The 20,800-nt window shown below is 45.4% G+C and overlaps 1 protein-coding gene across 1 annotated transcript in view; it reads left to right on the top strand.

The window, feature by feature from the left end:
- SLC9A2 (solute carrier family 9 member A2) overlaps nucleotides 1-20,800 on the top strand; it is a 125,739-nt gene that overhangs the window by 64,142 nt on the left and 40,797 nt on the right. The gene's annotated exons all lie outside the window — the stretch shown is intronic.

The following is a 20,800-nucleotide window of genomic DNA, read 5'->3' as shown; positions in this document are numbered from 1 at the left end:
TCCACAGTGGCTGCACCAGTCTGCATTCCCACCAGCAGTGCACTAGGGTTCCCTTTTCTCCACATCCTCACCAGCACTTGTCATTTATTGATTTGTTGATGGTAGCCATTCTGACAGGTGTGAGGTGATACCTCATTGTCATTTTAATTTGCATCTCTCTGATGATCAGTGCTTTGAGCATGTTTTCATATGTCTCTTGGACTCTGTATGTCCGCTTTGGAGAAGTGTCTACTTAGGTCCTTTGCCCATTTTTTAAATTTGGATTATTTGTCTTCCTTTTGTTAAGTTATATGAGTTCCTTATATATTTTGGATGTTAACTCTTTATCAGATGTATCATTGCCAAATATGTTCTCCCATAGAGTGAGCTCCCTTTTCGTTTTGTTGATGGTTTCTTTTGCTGTGCAGAAGCTTTTTATTTTGATGTAGTCCCATTTGTTTATTTTCTCTTTAGTTTCCATTGCCCTAGGAAATGTATCTGTAAACATATTGCTAAAAGAGATGTCTGAGATTTTGCTGCCTATGGTTTCTTCTAGGATTTTTATGATTTCATGGCTTACATTTAAGTCTTTTATCTATTTTGAGTTTATTCTTGTGTATGCTATAAGTTGTTGGTCTAGTTTCATTTTTTTTGCATGTATCTGTCCAATTTTCCCAGCACCATTTATTGAAGAGACTGTTTTGACTCCGTTGTATGCTCTTGACTCCTTTGTCAAATATTAATTGAGAATAATGGTTTGGGTTGATTTCTGGGTTCTCTATTGTGTTCCATTGGTCTATATGCCTGTTCTTGTGCCAGTACCAGGTAGTTTTGATTACAGTGGCTTTGCACTATAACTTGAAATCTGGTATTGTGATCCTTCCAACTTTGTTCTTCTTTCTCAAGATTGCTGCAGCTATTCGGGGTCTTTTTTTGTTCCATATGAATTTTTGGAGTATTTGTTCTAAATCTGTGAAATATGCCATAGGTATTTTAATAGTCATTACATTGAATCTGTAGATTGCTTTGGATGGTATGGATGTTTTAATAATATTGATTCTACCAATCCATGAACATGGTATAGTCTTCCATTTATTTATGTCTTCCTCTATCTCTTTTTTCAATGTCCTGTAGTTTTCAGAGTACAAGTCTTTTACCTCCTTGGTTAAGTTCATTCCTAAGTATCTTAATTTTTCTGTTGCAATTATAAATTAGATTTTTTTAGTTTCTTTTTGTGTGAGTTCATTATTGGTGTATAAAAATGCTATGAATTTTTGGGTGTTAATTTTGTATCCTGCTACATTGCTGAATCAATATATTAAGTCTAGAAGTTTTTTGGTGGAGTCTTTAGGGTTTTCTATGTACAATATCATACGCAGACCATACTTTTTAGTAGCACTGCAGTAAAAGCAGTAAAAGTGGACTGTACCAGAAAGAAGACTCACTGATGCTCCCAGTGCTGGTGCGGAACCCTGAGAGGTCTGGGTGTTTACTAGGTGCAGGGCTGTTGCATGCTGTTTCTCAGACCCAGGTCCCACAGCAGCTCACCCCAGCACAAGTAGTTCTCCAGCTGGAGACCTTCCATTTCATCATCCAGATCCAGGCTCAGTTCCTGCCTCTCAGGACTTTGTCAGCACTGCCCTCCGGAGCAGGGGACCCCATGGCTTTCCTGATGCTTGGGTTTCATTACACTTTTGACAATGGTTGTGGTCCTCTATGTGTTCATTCTCGCCACAAAGCCATGCCTGCTTTACTTTCCAGTAAGTGCTCCATAAACATTAGTTGAATTGAATTGAAAGCATACAAAGGGGGAAAAACAACACAAAGATGTGGAAAAATCCATGAAACTGGCAAGACTACATGAAAAATCAAGCACTTACAATGGCTTGAATTTACTTTATTTCATTTTTGATAGTTTTAAGAAAGGTTGTTCAGTTTTAATGCCTGGATCCTGCTTTGAAAACAATTATTTTCTTGCATTTTCCCATATGTCATGCTCACTCTTTCTTGGTTGTCAGGTTTCCTGGAAGAGGCAATGCGTTGTGTAGGAATCACACCCCCCGGCACTGTTTGACCTCATGAGAGAGTGCTGCATTCTGAGAAGACACAGTGCCCCCCCCCCACCCCCGCCCACCCAGTCTCTGCCAGACCCAGCTCACACAGCGCCTATGCTCCCCACCGAGGCACAGCTTGCGCTTTCATATTTGGCAAAGTCTTTATGGAGAACATACACATATTACTTGGGCTGTATTTTTGTGCAATTGAATCTATACTTTTTTAAAAAAATATGTTTTTATTGATTTCAGAGAGGAAGGGAGAGGGAGAGAGAGAGATAGAAACATCAGTGATGAAAGAGAATCATGGATCTGCTGCCTTCTGCATGCCCTCTGCTGGGGATTGAGCCCACAACCCAGGCATGTGCCCTGACTGGAAATCGAACCGTGACCTACTGGTTCATAGGTGCCACACCGGCCAGGCTGAGTCCGTACTTTTAAAGATCAGACATAGATATGGAATGGCAGCAAAAGAATTTTACAACATTCTTTTCATCTGTTTAATTCTAAGCAGTTTAGAGCACAGAAAAGGTCTCCTTACATGGGAATAGAAATCACAGAATTGACCACTCTTGAAAAAAGTAAAAGCAGTTGTTACTTATAAATGGAACTAATGGAGGTTTCATGTGTATGTGTAAACACAGGCAGGATATGCATTTGTATCTGCACAACGAGAAACCTGCTGCCACTGCCCACCTCAGATGTGCCTGGCCCCTCCAGTTAACAGATCATGATCAAGAATGGAGGGTGTAGATTGCATTAAGCTAGACTCAGCCAGCAGTGGTTGAACATGCGCTCAGGACCATGACAGGCAGAGAACCATGCTAAGCATACTGACGCTGCCCACTGCCCTCTCCAAGCATCCATTCTGTGGTGAGGAACAGAACACCCAGAGGCCGGCTGCAGTGCCTGCGAGGGCGCAGTCATGGAATACTGTGCAAAGAGTTTTGGTTGGAATTTTCTATTAGGAAAACAGTCAAATAACAGATCATCTAAATAGAAAGTCTGATCCCCCAACTTCCGCTCCAAAGATTTGAGGTCGTGTTCACTGGCCTGAATTCTTTCTATGCTGAGTTTAGAGTGACAGAACAATGAAGAAACCTCAATAGTGGTAAACGTGAAAGCCACTTATAGGGCTCTAACTTCTCTCTCTACACTGGTGATAATCACCATACAGTTATGTTAAAACATAATGTGAGGCAAGATAAGAGGAGAAGGCACCAGTGAATTCTATACTTACCTTACCTCCATGTGGTGCACAGAATGGGTCCTAATCTTGTCAAAACATGAACATGTCTTAGGATGTTATATGGGCAGGTGTTACATTGGATTTTCAAAACAAAATGAAAAACCATTGCAGGAAAAAAATCAACTCCAACCCCTAGGTCTGTGTCCTCCAGACCCGTCCTCCAGGCATCCTTCTGGTCCTCCAGACCCATCCTCCACGCATCCTTCTGGTCCTCCAGACCCACCCTCCACGCATCCTTCTGGTCCTCCAGACCCATCCTCCACGCGTCCTTCTGGTCCTACAGACCCGCCCTCCATGCATCCTTCTGGTCCTCCAGACCCGTCCTCCATGCATCCTTCTGGTCTTCCGGACCCGTCCTCCATGCATCCTTCTGGTCCTCCAGACCCATCCTCCACGCATCCTTCGGGTCCTCCAGACCCATCCTTCATACATCCTTCTGGTCCTCCAGACCCGTCCTCCACGCATCCTTCTGGTCCTCCAGACCCACCCTCCACGCATCCTTCTGGTCCTCCAGACATATCCTCCACGCGTCCTTCTGGTCCTGCAGACCCGCCCTCCATGCATCCTTCTGGTCCTCCAGACCCGCCCTTCATACATCCTTCGGGTCCTCCAGACCCATCCTTCATACATCCTTCTGGTCCTCCAGACCCGTCCTCCACGCATCCTTCTGGTCCTCCAGACCCGCCCTCCATGCATCCTTCTGGTCCTCCAGACCCATCCTCCACGCATCCTTCTGGTCCTCCAGACCCATCCTCCACGCACCCTTCTGGTCCTCCAGACCCGTCCTCCATGCATCCTTCTGGTCCTCCGGACCCGTCCTCCATGCATCCTTCTGGTCCTCCAGACCCATCCTCCACGCATCCTTCGGGTCCTCCAGACCCATCCTTCATACATCCTTCTGGTCCTCCAGACCCGTCCTCCACGCATCCTTCTGGTCCTCCAGACCGGTCCTCCACGCATCCTTCTGGTCCTCCAGACCCGTCCTCCACGCATCCTTCTGGTACTCCAGACCCACCCTCCACGCATCCTTCTGGTCCTCCAGACCCATCCTCCACGCGTCCTTCTGGTCCTGCAGACCCGCCCTCCATGCATCCTTCTGGTCCTCCAGACCCGTCCTTCATACATCCTTCGGGTCCTCCAGACCCATCCTTCATACATCCTTCTGGTCCTCCAGACCCGTCCTCCACACATCCTTCTGGTCCTCCAGACCCGCCCTCCATGCATCCTTCTGGTCCTCCAGACCCGTCCTCCACACATCCTTCTGGTCCTCCAGACCCGCCCTCCATGCATCCTTCTGGTCCTCCAGACCCGTCCTCCACGCATCCTTCTGGTCCTCCAGACCCATCCTCCATGCATCCTTCTGGTCCTCCAGACCCGTCCTCCATGCATCCTTCTGGTCCTCCGGACCCATCCTCCACGCATCCTTCTGGTCCTCCGGACCCGTCCTCCACACATCCTTCCAGTCCTCCAGGCCCGTCTTCTACATGTCCTTCTCAATATTTTTCTAAAAGGCAAATCTGTTCGTACTACACCACCATTCTCAACAACAATTCATTCATGTATCCATGTAGCCATTGACTCAAAACACTTTAATAACATGCCAGACACTATGCTAAGCATCGATGGCACTTTTTCCCCCTTCATGAATCTTCCATTGGGCTGGAAAAATAAATACTAATTATATGATCAAAGATATAATCTTTCTTTCTCCCTCCAGCCTATGGAATAAATTTAACCTCCTGAGGATAACATGTGTCAGTGTCATTTCTCACTGGCCTGTAAGCTTCCATCCTGACCTCCTCTCCTGCCCCTGGTACACTCCTGCCACAGTTCTCCAAGTGTGCCGAAGTCTTCATCTCTCTCACGCCTTTGCTCATGAACTCTTCTTTCTTTCTGCTTTCTCCCCTCTCCTCCCCGCTTCTGTGTGGAGGTTGTGGATGCCTTTCCTGCAGTCCCCGAGCATCACTGCCTTTCCCATCTGCAGCGCCCGCAGGGTTGTCGCACTGCTCTCTTGTGACTCGTTCTCCTCTTGGACTGTGGACTCTCAAAGGGAGCGGCTGCATCTCATTTGCTTTCACCTTCCTTATGTAGCACAGAACTTGACCCAGAGCAGATGCTAAGAAAACTTTGGTTGATACTAAATTGTTTTTCACAAACGTATTAATTGAATATAGAGGTCAGGAAAGAGAGACAGGCGTGGAAGCGGGGGCATAATTCACCAGCACCAGCTAACAGAAGCGAGGTCATAGTGGGATACCAAAGGCCAACAGTTGTATGTTTGAAGGGTTTTTAGAGATAAGAAATTCAACTAGAATTTTCTGCAATGTAATAAGTCTGGTTAGGTTATTTTGTTTTTCATACTATCACATTGATGTTCAGAATGAGGGGGAGAGGCTGTGGACTTTAGGCATGAAATCTCACCTGTTTGCATGACGGAAAAAGAACCCTCGCCTCTTTGTCATGTACGGCACTACTGTGATATGCGGTGACATGGCCTCGTATCCAAGGACACTCCTGACCACATCCTCCAAACCCAGCAAGACTGAGGCAGACACCAGCCGGCACCAGTCCCCGGCACTGTGCGTTTGTTTTGCTTTAAATAAATGAAGGTGACTCAGACTCATGGTGACATTTAGAACTATCAGCTATCGATGAAGGGGACAAGGAAGGTTTTATTTCCCTCTGTTCCTGGGAGACTGTATTGTGTTTGCCACTTTGATTGGAAGGAGACCAGTTCGTCTGCAGTTTTCTGGACACGTGGTGTGACTGCCTGAGGTCAGAGTAAACTGCATGCAAACCTCCGTTCAGTGAGAGCACCTGCTGGCCTTTGCTTGAGAGACATGACAGACCAGGACAGGGATTCTGAGAACATCTATCCCAGCCTGCATGAGGCATCAGTGTCGGAGACCTGCCCACACTCCCTGCACAGGCCACGGGCCACAGGCCAGCGCCGAAGCCTCTGGAGCCTGCAAGACAGCTCTGCTCCCTTCAGCATCTCCCTGGACTGGAAGGAAAGAGAACTAAGTTACAGCAAGGTGTCGGGCAGAGACAAGACTCACTCCTGGGGTCTTGTTAAGGATACAGAGCAATGGAAATTGATCCTGTGGACATTCATGTAAAATTCATTTTTTTAGCCCTGGCCAGTGTGGTTCAGTTGGTTGAGCGACGACCCGGGCATGGAGAGGTCACCAGTTTGATTCTTAGTCAGGGCACATCCCTGGGTTATGGACTTGTTCCCCAGCAGGGGGCGCGCAGGAGGAAGCCAACTGATATTTTTCTCCCTCTCCATTCCTCTCTCACTAAAATCAATGAAAGCATCCTATACTAATAAAAGAGAAAAATGGTAATTGGCGTACAACCGATACCTTTTTCATTGGCTAATCAGCGAGATATGCAAATTAACTGTCAGCCAAGATGGCGGCTGGCAGCCAGGCAGCTGAGAATAGGAGGCTTGGTTGCCCCAGTGATGGAGAAAGTCAAGGATCCCCGCAGCTGCAGGGCTCTGAGCTCCTGAAGCAACAACTCCAAAAGATACAATGTTTCAATTATAGAAGCTAAAAGATGGCGGTTAATTTGCATACTCAGGCTCCAAGCAGAGCAAGCCAAACAGCCCTGAAGCAGCAGGGCAGAGAGGCCTCAGGGCCTAGGATCAGCAGAGTCAAGAGGCCTCCCGGCCCCGAGATCAGCGGAGCCGAGAGGCCTCCCGGCGCCGAGATCAGCGGATCCGAGAGGCCTCCCGGCCCCGGTGATCAGCAGAGCCGAGAGGCCTCCCGGCCCCAGTGATCAGCGGAGCCGAGAGGCCCCCCGGCCCCGGTGATCAGCGGAGCCGAGAGGCCCCCCGGCCCCGGTGATCAGCGGAGCCGAGAGGCCTCCCAGCCCCGGTGATCAGCGGAGTCGGAGGCCCCGCGATCAGCGGAGCCAAGAGGCCTCCCGGCCCTGGTGATCAGCGGAGCCGAGAGGCCTCCCGGCCCCTGTGATCAGCGGAGTCCAGAGGCCTCCCCGCCCGGTGATCAGCCGAGAGGCCTCCTGGCCCCGGTGATCAGCGGAGCCGAGAGGCCTCGGTGATCAGCGGAGCCGAGAGGCCTCCCGCCCCGGTGATCAGCGGAGCCGAGAGGCCTCCCGGCCCCGGGGATCAGCGGAGCCGAGAGGCCTCCCGGCCCCGGTGATCAGCGGAGTCCAGAGGCCTCCCGGCCCCGTGATCAGCGGAGTCCATAGGCCTCCCAGCCCCGGTGATCAGCAGAGTCCAGAGGCCTCCTGGCCCCGTGATCAGCGGAGTCGGAGGCCCCGCGATCAGCGGAGCAGAGAGGCCTCCCGCCCCGGTGATCAGCGGAGCCGAGAGGCCTCCGGGCCAGGGATCAGGGGAGCCGAGAGGCGTCCTGGCCCTGGGATCAGCGGAGCAGCAAGGCTTCCCAGCACCGGGATCAGTGTGACAGGGTGCGGAGCCCAAACCCTCTGATCGGCCCTGCTCTGTGCATGACAGGAGTGGTGCTGCAACCTCCCTATGGACCCTGCCTTGAGTGTGACAGGGGGCGGTGCCCCAACCCCCCAATCGGCCCTACCCTGAGCATGACTGAGGGTGGCATCGCAACCTCCCAATCCGCCCTGCTCTGTGCATGACAGGAGGTGGCGCCCCAACTCCCCAATGGGCCCTGCTCTGAGCCCGACCAGGGGTTACACCTAGGATTAGGCCTGCCCTCTGCCACCCGGGAGCAGGCCTAAACCAGCAGGTCCTTATCTCCTGATGGGTCCCAGACTGTGAGAGGGCACAGGCCAGGCTGAGGGACCTCCTCTCCCAACCCCGAGTGCACAAATTTTTGTGCACCGGGCCTCTAGTATTTAAATATTTTTATTCAACTTCTTATTCCTACACCAAAGCTGTATTTTTTTTTCAATCATTTCTCAATAAAAATTTTCGTGAAATTGCTCACATAATGAAGGTACTCTGCCTGGTCCCCTTTTCGTCAGGTGACTGATATGAACATGATCTCAGAAGGAAATGTTTAACACATTCAAAAAAACCAATATTCTCCAGCCAGTTAAAATCACCTTTTGAAGGATAAACAAAAATATCTAACACCAAGAGTGAGTGAGTGGAATAAGGTTGTTATGAGAAATGTTTTATTTTAAAAAGTGAAAGTGAAAAGTGGCGGCAGAGTAAATGGATGCTGCACAGACACGCTCCCATAAACAAACTGGAATTACAACTGAAATACAGAAAAACTTCTTGAATAATCAACAGAAGACTCACTGGACAGACTCCAAGGACCGAAAGTGGAGACCGCATAGAGATTGGTAGGAGGGGTAGAGGCATGAAACAGCTGTCCAGGAGGCCACAGGCAGCAACTGAATCCTGGAGAGAGATCTCAGCCATGGGGGGTGCCACTGAGAACTCTGGGATCTAATCTCCAAGCTAGGTCCCCCAGCAGAGAGCACCAAAACTGAAGAGGGTACCCACATAACATCTGACTGTGAAAAGCAGCAGGGTGCTGTCTGCCAGGGAGTGATAGCTGAAAATTCAGGCATCCTCTTAAAGGGCCAATGCACAGAATTCCCTGTGGAGCCATCCACCTTGTGTTCTGGCAGAGGGAGGGTAAAGTAGACTGGAGATGTGAAAGCAGAACCCAGGACTGGAGACTCAGAGGATAGAGTTCAGATGGCAGACACCCCAAGTTTCCCGGGCTGAGTCATTCCCTCACACAGCGGAGGACATCTTTCCCACATAGACATCTGCCTTACCTAGGGGTAGACAGTTGACACACCCTATTGGAAAACACTTTGCCTTGAGGACACTTAACCCATTGTAAACCATAAGCATCTGTAGAGGCAAGCCACGGACCTTCCCCACATGCCAAGCGTGTCTATAAAAAAAAAAATGTTTTCCCTAATTGGCAGCCCTGACCAACTTTAAAATCATTTTTCGCAAGAATTTTCAGCTGTAAATATTCAAGAACACCCGAATTGTGAGTAATATATTTATTGTTTATAATATTCATTGCAAATTTATTTTTTAAATTAAATTCAAAATACCATGGCCTGTGGGGATGGTTTCTGTTTTAGACATGTGGCAGTTAACTGGTTAAGAGACTAACAACAACAATTAGCCACCAGGCAGAAGCAACTGCCCCACCCTGTAGAAAAACACTCTCCCCACACCTGAGGACAATTGCCTAGGGTGTGATTCAAGTCAGACTCCTATCAGTATGTAGGCATAGGCAGTCTCTGGAAGCTTTGCTTCTTTGCCTGATCTAATTAGTCAGAAACAGCCTTTAACACTGTCCTGCACTAGAGATTGAGAAGCATGGAGAATCTACCTAATACATAGTGACAAACTCAGATAGCCAAAATGAGGAGACAAAGAACCCCCAAATGAAAGAACTAGAAAATTCTCCAGAAGAAGAGATAAATGAAGCAGAGATAAGAATTTTATCTGAAACAGAGTTCAGAGTAATGATGGTAAAGATGCTCAACAGCATGAAAAAAGATAGTAACTATAAAAAAAGAACAGTCTCAGAAAAAGAATGACATAGCACAAATAAAGAACACATTTATTTATTAAGAAGGAGTACACAGCAGGTTAGGGGAAGCTGAGGATCGAATCAGTGAGTTAGAAGACAGAGTTGAAATAACACTCAATCAGAGAACCAACTAGAAAAAATTAAAAAACAGGAAGACAGCTTAAGGAAGCTGTGGGACAATGTGCAACAGAGAAATATTAAAATAGCAAATGTGCCAGAAGAGGCAGAAAGGGAGAAAGAAATAGAGAACATGTTTGAAGAGATAATGGCAGAAAACTACCATAATGTGGTAAAGGAAAAAGTCACATAAGTTCAAGATGCACAGAGAACCCCAAGCAAGAAGAACCCAAACAGGCCCATGCCCACACATCATAATTAAAATACCAAAAGTTAAAGACAAAGAGAAATCTTAAAGGCAGCAAGAGAAAAGAAAACTGTTACCTACAAAAGAACTCGCATAAGGCTGACACCTGATTTCTCATCTGAAACTCTACAGGCCAGAAGGAAATGGAATAAAGTACTCAAGGTAATGAAAAGCAAGGATCTGAGACTAAGATTACTCTATCCAGCAAGGTTATCATTCAAAATAGACAGTCAAATAAAGAGCTTCCCAAACAAAAAAAAAAAGGGGGGGGTGCTAAAGGAGTACATCCCTACCAAGCCTGCATTACAAGAAATGCTAAAGGGACTGCTGTAATAAGAAGAAACAGAGAGAGAAACTTAGCCATACAGAATTAAAATGGTAATAAATAACTACCAATCAATAATAACCCTAAATGTAAATGTATTAAATGCTCCAATCAAAAGGCATAGGGTAGCTGAATGGATACAAAAACATTGACCCAACTATATGCTGTCTACAAGAGACCGACCTCAAAACAAAGGACACACACAAGATGAGAGTGAAGGGATGGAAAAGATTTTTCCATGCAAATAGAAAAGTAAAAAAAGCTGGAGTAGCAATGCTCATATCTGACAAAATAGACTTCAAAATGAAGGCCATCACAGGAGACAACAAAGGTCACTACATAATACTAAAGTGTCAATCCAACAAGAGGATATAACCATAGTAAACATGTGCACTCAATATTAAAGCACCTAAATATATTAGAAAACTTCTAGAGGACTTTAAGGGAAAGATCAACAATAATACAGTCATAGTAGGGGACTTTAACCTTCCGCTGAATTCACTGGGTAGATCTTCCAGACAAAAACTTAAAAAGGAAACAGTGACTCTAAAGGGCACACTAGATCAGGTGGATTTAATTGACATTTATAGAACATTTCATCCCAATGCAGCAGAATATACATTCTTCTCAAGTACACATGGATCATTCACAAAGATAGACCACATGTTAGGACACAAACTTGTAGGACTCTACAAGTTCAAGAAGATTGAAATCATATCAAGCATCTTCTCAAATCACAGTGGAATGAAATTAGCAATCAACTACAGTAAAAACACCCCAAAACATTCAAACACCTGGAGGCCAAATAGCATGTTATTAAACAATGAATGGGTTACCAATGAGATCAAGAAATAAATCAGGAGAAACCAAGATGGCGGCATAGGTTAACGCCGGAGATTGCTGCCCTCGAACAACCACTTCAGAGATATAACTAAAGGACAGAACGGACATCATCCAGAACCACAGGAAGGCTGGCTGAGTGGAAATTCTACAACTAGGAGGAAAAAGAATATCATACCCAGACTCAGAGGAGGCGCAGTGCTGAAGTGAAATACTCAGGTGCAGAGTGCGCACGCGGAGCGGGCTGGCGGCAGAGGGCGCAGTTGTTGTTTTCAATCGGGAGGGAGTTTCAGACTCTGAGCTCCAGATCCGGGCGAGTCTCTGGGGACCCAGACTCAAACGGGAGAAGCGGGACTGTCTGGCTTCGGTCGGAACTCGAAGGCAGTTTTCTCTCCAAGGTTTGCAGCCATTGCTGGGACTCTGAGAGGCAGAGCCCCTGGGGAAGGAACTGAGAGCAGCCATAACTGCTTGCTCCGCCTGCCCTGTAGATCCCCGGGGACCCACCCCGCCCAAGCCCTGCGCAGAGCCATTTGCCCGATAGCCTCAGGCAAACGCTAGATTAGCACCACCCTAGAGATCCAGCACAGAAGCCCTCCCACTGCAGACACAGCTGACTCTCATAGCCAGTTAGCCTGGAGGTCAAATCACCCCCGGTATTGCCGACATCAATCAAGGCTTAAAGGCAACAAGACTGCGCACAAAGACCACTAGGGGGTGTACCAAGAAAGCATAAAAAATGCGGAGACAAAGAAACAGGACAAAACTGTCAATGGAGGATACTGAGTTCAGAACCACACTTTTAAGGTCTCTTAAGAACTGTCTAGAAGCTGCCGATAAACGTAGTAAGGCCCTCGAAAAGACTGGTGAGACCGCTGATAAATGTAGTGAGATCCTCAAGAAATCTAATGAGACCCTCGATGTTGTGATAAAGAACCAACTAGAAATTAAGCATACACTGACTGAAATAAAGAATATTATACAGACACCCAACAGCAGACCAGAGGAGCGCAAGAATCAAGTCAAAGATTCGAAATGCGAAGAAGCAAAAAACACCCAACTGGAAAAGCAAAATGAAAAAAGAATCCGAAAATACGAAGATAGTGTAAGGAGCCTCTGGGACAGCTTCAAGCGCACCAACATCAGAATTATAGGGGTGCCAGAAGATGAGAGAGACCAAGATATTTAAAACCTATTTAAAGAAATAATGACAGAAAACTTCCCCCACCTGGTGAAAGAAATAGACCTACAGGTCCAGGAAGTGCAGAGAACCCCAAACAAAAGGAATCCAAAGAGGACCACACCAAGACACATCATAATTAAAATGCCAAGAGCAAAAGACAAAGAGAGAATCTTAAAAGCAGCAAGAGAAAGAAACCCAGTTACCTACAAGGGAATACCCATACAACTGTCAGCTGATTTCTCAACAGAAACTTTGCAGGCCAGAAGGGAATGGCAAGAAATATTCAAAGTGATGAATACCAAGAACCTACAACCAAGATTACTTTATCCAGCAAAGCTATCATTCAGAATGGAAGGTCAGATAAAGAGCTTCACAGATAAGGAAAAGCTAAAGGAGTTCATCACCACCAAACCAGGATTATATGAAATGCTGAAAGGTATCCTTTAAGAAGAGGAGAAGAAAAAAAAGGTAAAGATACAAATTATGAACAACAAATATGCATCTATCAACAAGTGAATCTAAGAATCAAATGAATAAATAATCTGGTGATCATAATAGAATCAGGGACATAGAAAGGGAATGGACTGACTATTCTTGGGGGGTAAAGAGGTGTGGGAGATGTGGAAAGAGACTGGACAAAAATCGTGCACCTATGGATGAGGACAGTGGGTGGGGAGTGAGGGCGGAGGGTGGGGCGGGAGCTGGGAGGAGGGGAGTTATGGGGGGGGGGGAAGAGGAACAAATGTAATAATCTGAACAATAAAGATTTAATTTTTAAAAAAGAAATAAATAAATAAATCAAAAACTTCCTAGAAACAAATGAAAATGAACACACAACAACCCCAAATCTCTGGAACACAGCAAAAGCAATCATGAGAGGGAAGTTCACAGCACTACAGGCATACCTCAAAAAAAAAAACAAGAAAAATCAACAATAAACTATTTAACCTCATACCTTAAAGAACTAGTAAGAGAATAACAAGAAAAGTCCAGAGTAAGTAGAAGGAAGGAAATAATAAAGATTAGAGCAGAAATAAATAACATAGAGACTTAAAAAAATGCAAAAATATCAATGAAACCAAGAGCTGGTTCTTTGAAAGGATTAAATAAAATTGATAAACCATTAGCCAGACTCATCAAGAAACAAAGAGAAAGGACCCAAATAAATAAAATCAGAAATGAAAGTGGAGAAGTAATCAATGACACCACAGAAATAAAAAGGATTGTAAGAAAATACTATGAACAACTATGCCAACAAGCTAGAAAATGTGGATGAAATAGACAAATTCCTAGAAAAATATAATCTCCCAAAACTGAATCAGGAGGAATCAGAAAACCTGCATAGGCCAATAACAACAGAAGAAATAGAAGCAGTAATCAAAAAACTCCCACCAAACAAAAGCCCAAGTCCAGACGACTTCACAAGGGAGTTTTAACAAACATTCAAAGAAGAACTAACACCTATATTCCTCAAACTATTTCAGAAAATCCAAGAGGAAGGAATGCTTCCAAACTCTTTTTATGAAGCCAGCATTATCCTAATTCCAAATCCAGATAAAGACACTATAAAGAAAGAGAATTAGAGGCCAATATCGCTGATGAACATAGATGCTAAAATCCTCAAGAAAATATTAGCAAATTGCATCCAGCAATATATTTAAAATATCATACACCATGATCAAGTGGTACTTATTCCAGGGATGCTGGCAATAAGGCTGGCAAAATGTTTGCAAATCAATAAATGTGATACATCACATAAACAAATTGAAAGACAAAAATCACATGATCATATCAATAAATGCAGAGAAAGCATTATACAAAATCCAACACCCATTTTTGATAAAAACTCTCAGCAAAGTGGGAATAGAAGCAGCATATCTCAACATGATAAAGGCCATATGTGACAAAACTACAGTGAAGATCATACTCAATGGGAAAAAACTAAAACCATTTCCCCTAAAAATAGAAACAAAAAAGGGATGCCCACTTTCACCACTCTTGTTCAACATAGTACTGGAAGTGCTAGTCATAGCAATTAGACAAGAGGAAGAAATAAAAGGCATCCAAATTTTTAAAAAATAAAGTGAAACTGTCACTATTTGCAGATGACATGATTTTGTACATAGAAAACCCTGAAGACTACACCAAAAAACTACTAGACTTAATAAATGAATTTGGCCATGTAGCAGGATACAAAATTAAAACCCAGAAATGTATGTCTTTTTTTTATACATCAACTAGAGGCCCGGTGCACAAATTCGTGCATTGGTGGGGTCCAGCCAGCCCGCCCTGATCGAGGCCAATCAGGGCCAGGCCGGCCTAGGGGAGGGGCCAAGGGAGGTTGGTCAGGCGGCCACACCCCTGATAGGGCCGGTTGGCTGGCCACAGTGTGTGTCATAGCAACTGGTCATTCCAGTCATGCCAATCACTCCAGTTGTTCTGATTGCTTGGCTTTTATATGTATAGATAATGAAATCAAAGAAAGAGAAGCTAAAAAAAAAAATCCCATCTACAATTGCAACAAAAAAATTATACCTCGGAATAAACTTAACTAAGGAGGTAAAAGACCTGTACTAGGAAAACTACAGGATGTTGAAAAAAGAGATAGAGGAAGACATAAACACATTAAAGAATATGCCATGTTCATGGATTGGTAGAATCAAAATCATCAAAATGTCCATACTAACTAAAGCAATCTATAGATTCAATGCAGTTCACATTAAAATATCAACAACGGGGAGAAACCAAGATGGCGGCATAGGTAACCACCTAAAATTGATGCCTCGCACAACCACTTCAAAACTACAACTAAAAGACAAAACAGACATCATCCAGAACCACAGGAAGGCTGGCTGAGTGGAAATTCTACAACTAGAAGAAAAGAGAAAAGCATACTGAGACTCGGAGGAGGTGTAGAAGTAAAGTGCAGAGGTACTGAGGCTCGCACAGAAAGGGCAGGCAACTGAGGATGTGGTTGTCTTTTTTCAATTGGGTGGGAGACACAAGCTCCTGACTGCTCTGAACTCCAGATCCAGGTGAGTCTCTGGGGACCTAGACTCATATGGGGAGAAACTGGACTGTCTGGCATTAGGCAGAACTCGGAACTCGAGGGCAGCTTTCTCTCAGAGGTGCTTGCAGTGATTACCACGGGACACTGAAACCCAGAGCCTCTTAGGGCAGGACTGAGGATCAGCCATAGCTGTTTGCTCCGCCCTGTTGATTCCCTGAGTTCCCACCCCACCAAAGCTTTTGCATGTAAATGGCCTGGCCCTTTGCAATCTAAAATTACCTAACAAACTGCAGCTGGGTCAGAGAGACCCAGAACATCCAAAAGAAGGCCCAAAGCCCCACAGCAGCTTGCATTGCTTCACAGCTGGGCCTCAGCTGGGCACCTGCAAACCCCAAGCAAAGAAGAGGAATCTTCAGATCTCTCCGTAGCTCCTGCTGGGTAACCTCAGGCAGAGGCTAAATTAGCACCTCCTTAGATCCAAGAGCCAGTGTGCCCAGTGGTCAGAGTGGGACCATACAGATTACAACTCCTCAGATCCATAAGGGATACAATCAGGGGCCAGACTCAGTGAGCACCAAAGCCCCACTGAAGCAAGTGGGGTTGTCTCCAGCCCCATAAGGTTGTCTCCAGCACAGAAGTTCTCCCACCATAGACACAGCTGATTCTCACAGACAATTGGCCTGGAGGTCAATTCCTCCCAGTGACACCAATTATAATCAAGGCTTAACTACAAGACTGTGCACAAAGCACACAAAGGGGTGAACCAAGAGTGTCCTCCTCAGGTAATTGGGGAGGCTGAGCCACTGGGCCCTATAGGACACCTAGCACAGAAAGCCACTCTACCAACACAGGGAAGCAGCCAAAATGCAGAGACAAAGAAACAGGTAACAAATGACAGAAATGGAGGAAAGCAAACTACTGGATATAGAGTTCAAAACCACGGTTATAAGGTTTTTCAAGAATTTTCTAGAAACTGCCGATAAATTTAGTGAGGCCCTCCATAAATCTAGTGAGACCCTGAAGGATATGAAAAAGGACCAACTAGAAATTAAGCATACACTGACTGAAATAAAGAATAATATACAGAGATCCAACAGCAGACTAGAGTATCGCAAGAATCAAGTCAAAGATTTGAAATACGAAGAAGCAAAAAACACCCAACCGGAAAAGGAAAAAGAATCCAAAAATATGAAGATAGTGTAAGGAGCCTCTGGGACAACTTCAAGCATACCAACATCCAAATTATAGAGGTGCCAGAAGAAGAGAGAGAGCAAGATATTGAAAACCTATCTGAAGAAAAAATGACAGGAAACTTCCCCTACCTGTTGAAAGAAATAGACTTACAAGTCCAGGAAGCACAGAGAGCTCCAAACAAAAGGAATCCGAGAGAACACCAAGACACATCATAATTAAAATGCCAAGAGCAAAAGACAAAGAGAGAATCTTAAAAGCAGCAAGAGAAAAAGAGTTAGTTACCTACAAGGGAGTACCCATACGATTGTCAGCTGATTTCTCAACAAAAACTATGCAGGCCACAAGGGAGTGGCAAGAAATATTCAGTGATGAGTAGCAAGAACCTACAACCAAGATTACTTTACCCAGCAAAGCTATCATTCAGAATTGAAGGTCAGATAAAGAGCTTCACAGATAAGAAAAAGCTAAAGGAGTTCATCACCACCAAACCAGTACTATATGAAATGCTGAAAGGTATTCTTTAAGAAGAGGAAGAAGAAAAAGGTAAAGAAAAAATTATGAACAACAAATACATATCTATCAACAAGTGAATCTAAAAATCAAGTGAATAAAAAATCTGATGAACAGAATAAACTGGTGAATATAATAGAATCAGGGGCATAGAAAGGGAGTGGACTGACAATTCTCAGGGGTAACGGGGTGTGGGGGTGCAGGAAGACACTGGATAAAAATTGTACACCTATGGATGAGGACAGTGGGGGGGGGGGAAGGGCAGAGGGTGGGATGGGAACCGAGTGGAGAGGAGCTATGGGGGGAAAAAGAGGAACAACTGTAATAATATGAACAATAAAGATTTAATATTAAAAAATCAATGGGAAAAAATCCTCAGGTGAGGATTAACAATAAATAAGTAAATAAATAAATATAAATAAATAAATAATAAATAAATATATCAACAGCATATTTCACAGATCTAGAACGAACTCTCCAAAAATTCATATGGAATAAAAAAAAGACCCCGAATAGCCACAGAAATCCTGAGAAAGAAGAACAGGTTGGAGGGATCTCAATACCAGATATCAAGCTACATTACAAAGCCACAGTTCTCAAAACTGCCTGGTACTGGCACAAGAACGGGCATATAGACCAACGGAACCAAACAGAGAACCCAGAAATTGGCCCAAGCCATTATGCTCAATTAATATTTGACAAAGGAGGCAAGAGCATACAATGGAGTCAAGACAGTCTTTTCAATAAATGGTGTTGGGAAAATTGGACAGATACATGCAAAATAAATGAAATTAGACCACAACTTACACCATATGTCATAGCAATATTTTTAGCAATACAGCTCTTAGGGCAATGGAGACTAAGGAGAAAATAAACAAATGGGACTACATCAAAATAAAAAGCCTCTGCACAGCAATAGAAACCATCAACAAAACAACAAGAAAGCCCACTGCGTGGGAGAACATATTTGCCAATGTTCTCTCTGATGGGTTTAATCTCCAAAATTAACAGGGAACTCATACAACTTAACAAAAGGAAGAAGATAAACAATCCAATCAAATAATTGGCAAAGGACCTAAATAGATACTTTTCGAAACAGGACATTCAGAAGGCCAAAAGACATAGGAAAACATGCTCAAAGTCACTAATCATCCAAGAGATGCAAATCAAAATGACAATGAGGTACCATCTCACACCTGTCAGAATGGCTATCATCAACAAACGACAACTGCTGGCGAGGATGCAGAGAAAAAGGAACCCTCGTGCACTGCTGGTGGGAATACAGACTGGTGCAGCCACTGTGGAGAACAGTATGGAGCTTCCTCAAAAAATTAAAAATGGAACTCCCATTTGACCCAGTAATGCCACTTCTAGGAATATATCCCAAGAAAACAGAAACTCCAATCTGAAAGCATATATGCACCCCTATGTTCACAGCGGCCCAATCCACCATAGCTAAGATTTGGAAACAGCCTCAGTGCCCATCAGCAGATGAGTGGATTAAAAAACTGTGGTACATCTACACAATGGAATATTACACTGCAGTAAAAAAGAAGGAACTCTTACCATTTGCAACAGCATGGATGGACCTGGAGAGCATTATGCTAAGTGAAATAAGCCAGTCGGAGAAAGATAAATATCACATGATCTCACTCATATGTGGAATATAATGAACAACATAAATTGATGAATAAAAATAGAGCCAGACACATAGGAGCATCGCACAGACTGTCCAACCTAAGAGGGAAGGGGTAAGAGATCAACCAAAGGTCTTGCATGCATATCAGCATAACCAATGGACACAGACAGGAGAGGGGAGAGGGTATGTGCTGGGGGTGGGAGCGGCAAGGAGGGGACAATGAGGGGGAAGGAGACTTACATAATAAGTCTTAGACAATAAAGAATTTAAATTTTTTTTAAGTGAAAGTGATTTGTAAAAGTTGGGTAGTGGGTGTTTGGGCATTTATTTTTCTTCATTTTTGCCTCTAAGCTTACATGCTTTATAATAAAATCATTTGAAGCCTCATGTGCATAGGATTAGAGAATTTCAAGATGTAATATGGCCAGGATAATCATTTCTGTTACACATTTTCAAGGTGGCCACACTTCAGAAAGGCTCAGTAGTTTGTGTTGCTGGGGATGCATCTCCCCTATAAAACATGTCATGATTCAGCTTCTTAATTGATTCTGGCTTTTTCCCTCATTATTTTGTATTGAGTAAATCATGCTTTTAAAATTCTGGTTAAAGAAAACTTAACCCAAATATGACAGAGGAGGGTGTAGTTAACTGTAGTTAACCAGTGGCTTCTGTTTGGGCGGGGCTGGCGAGCGCCCCCTGCCGGCTCACTCCGAGGGAGGCCGCCTCCCACTCCTGCCCATGGCTGCAGGCTGTGGAGGTCCTATGTTTCCTGTGAGTCAGTGGGACAGAGCTCCTGCCCATTCCTGTCACCAAGCTCTGGCCACACTCTCTGGGGCATGCCCTGGGCGTGGCCACCGCCACGGGGAGGTGAGCGCCAGCCAGGTGGGCAGCTGAGCCCCGGCTCCCACCGATGCTCCTCCCAGCCCTGCGAGTGCCTTACCTCCCTGGGCGGAGGGGCTTCGCCAATGTGAGCACTTGGGCATCTTGAGCTCGGAGGTGACGCGAGGTGACCCAGGTGGGTGCTGGTGAGAGGAGGAAAGGACAGGAAGGCAGAGCCCAGTGGCACAACCACAAGCCAAGGACTGTGAGCCGCCTCCAGACAGCAGGCCAGGGACAGACTCTCCCAGAGCCCCCGGACAGAACCCCGCCCCCGCAGCCTGGGTTTTAGTCCAGTGAAAGGGATTCTGGACTTCTGGGCTCTGCACATGTGAGATGATGCACATGTCATCGCAAGTCACTCAGTTCTTGGTCATTTCCTAGGCAGCCACAGGAGACGAATCCAAACAGACTGTGGCTGAGAGAGGAAGAGCCAGGGCTGGGAGGGGAGAGAGCAAGGGTTATGTTCTGAGCCAGCCTTCCTGGTGGCAACCCTGGCCCCGTGGTGGTCAGGTCGTCGGGAGCAGTGGGCCTCGTCTGCCTTTGCTCGCTCATCTGCGAAATGAGTGATAGCAGAACCCGCCTCGGGGGCGTTAGGAGTCGGAACTGCATGGTGCACGCAGTGTTTGCCCAGCGCCTGGCACCGACGGAGCAGAGGTGCAGTAAACATTAACGATTATTATCTGAGCCCGCAGCTGCTCACAGGCTTTGCTATATGTTTATGGTGCCCAGGTTTACTGGCCTGTTTAATTAGACACTCTTCCTTCTGGCAACCACATGAATTCTGTGTTTCTCTGTATATAAAGCTAGATTCCCTGCTCGTTGGGGGCAGTGACACTGGGGCTGAGGGCATGGTCCTTGCTTGGTGGGCATTTGTTTTGTTTTCATTGGGCACAGAAATAAGTACAAGTGTCTTTTATGCAAGAAGAGGTTTGTGGTTACCTGTTTGGGTCTTGACTCAGAGGCCTGGGGTTCGCATCCTCCTGCCTATCCTTGCACTCAGGCGGGTCTCCCTAAAACCCCGGGTCCTGCCTGGGCGGGAGGACCCCTGCAGTGCTGGGCGTG

Source organism: Myotis daubentonii, chromosome 12 (assembly GCF_963259705.1).
Source record: "Myotis daubentonii chromosome 12, mMyoDau2.1, whole genome shotgun sequence".
Taxonomy (NCBI): Eukaryota; Metazoa; Chordata; class Mammalia; order Chiroptera; family Vespertilionidae; genus Myotis; species Myotis daubentonii.
This window is presented reverse-complemented; position numbering and strand designations above follow the sequence as displayed.